The sequence below is a fragment of the Propithecus coquereli genome, unplaced genomic scaffold (genome assembly GCF_000956105.1).
Source record: "Propithecus coquereli isolate 6110/MARCELLA unplaced genomic scaffold, Pcoq_1.0 Scaffold390, whole genome shotgun sequence".
Lineage (NCBI taxonomy): Eukaryota > Metazoa > Chordata > Mammalia > Primates > Indriidae > Propithecus > Propithecus coquereli.
The window spans coordinates 1,053,114-1,054,885 of NW_012149619.1; positions in this window are offsets into that span (position 1 = coordinate 1,053,114).

Sequence of the window (1,772 nt, forward strand, 5' to 3'; positions counted from 1 at the left end):
ACAAGTTAACATTTTTTATTTCAAATTTGCTACAAAGGGAGATAATGTTGGAAAAATCCAATTCGAAGATTCCCTCGGGGTAGAAATTTCTGATATGAAAAGAATTATTAGATAATCATAGTCACACTGGATTTTAAAAATCTGAGTAAAGATCATTAGTCTGTTTGCAAGATGGAAGGTTAGTTGTGTGCATAAATCTAACTTCCAGAGAGAGGTCTTCATCTCAGTAAAATCTATTTAAAGCTACCCAAGTATTCTATCAGGAATGCTAATTACTGAAGGGTCAAGGAATTAGAGCCAGCTACAATGTTCTGTCCCAGACGAGGTGCGGTCCGGTGAGGTGCCCCTCGAGACAGCCCCTAGCCCTGGAGTTCTGATCTGTAAAAGGGCAGCCTGGAGCACGGGAAGCTGGACCACCCCAGGAGGCATATGGCTGGGCAACATTCTGGCAGCTTTTACCAAAGCTGTGCATAGCCCGCTCTGTAACGCTGCAATTGTACTCAGCACAGACCCGAGAGACCAAGAACTGAGTACCTATATCTATCAAAAGACCTGGGCAGCACGCGTCACCCACTCCTCTAGGTCCCCCAACTCACCCTCACTACCACACACTACACGGCACGCCCGCCGCCGCAGCGCCCTGTGGCCTGAGAGGGCAGCAGTGTTCCTGTGGTTTCAGTTTCCGCACACTCACATTTGGCCTCCTGGACAAGGTTGATGTCCCATAGCCTCATCCTGCCGCCTCCCCTCTCCTTGGCAGTGGGTACATTGCTGTCTGGGCTCTTGGTTTGGGGGCCCCTTCTCTGCTTCCCCACTCCTCCCTCTGGTTCCCCATACAGTGGACCGGGAGGGCTCTCCTGGCCTTAAAAGGAGCCCAAACCCATCTCATTTTGACCCGTCCCTCTCCACCAAACTGGCAGCAGCAACTCTGGCCAATATAGGGGACTGTTTGGCATCTAGGATGTCCCCAACCAACCCATGTCTCTGTTACCATGTGGGGCTCACTGCTGCCTTCTTTCTCTCCCCACCTCCTTGAGTCCCTGCAGTAGGTGGGGCTGTGATGCCTTTGGGGTACAGGAAGGCAGGCAGGAGGGGTTTGAGCCCCCTACCCTCTCTTCACAGGGGCCTCAGCCCACCTTGCCCGCACCCTGGCATGCGATGATAGAGATGCAGAGTCACCTTTTATCCAGGTGAGGTCAGGTGAAGCCCAGGCTCCCCGTGGCAGCCACCTAAGGTAGGCTGGGGCCACTCACCCAACCCTATCTGCTGCCACGCTAGGCCTCAGTTTCCCTTTTCCTCAGATGGGGCACTAAAATGGAGGAGCTAGCCTTGCCCACTCCCACCCCTCTCCATTCTTTCCCAACCCCGCAAGGTCTGGTTCCATCTTTCCTCTGTTTATAAACAACCTCCAGAGAGTTGTGTTGTTTTCTTGTTCAATGTTTCATTCTTACATATTGGTCATCGCTGCTGCTGTAGCCCACCACATGTTTGCCCTCATGGCCTCCCCCTGTTCTGCTGGCGTCCCCCTATCCCAGGACACCCTTTGCGGGGAAGGGGCTGGAGTGCAGCAGTCTGGGTTGCTGACTACCCGTGTCCCAGGGGAAGTGGGTCCTGCCCCTGGGCTCACTGCAGACAGTGAGGAGAGGAAGCCCGTGGCAACCTCAGAGGTGCGGGGGCCACCTTCTTCCCCTGCTCTGTGGGAGAGGGCGCAGGTACTATTTGTCCAGTCTGAGGGTCCCTTCTAGGTTTCTATTTGCAGTAATTTGAATAAT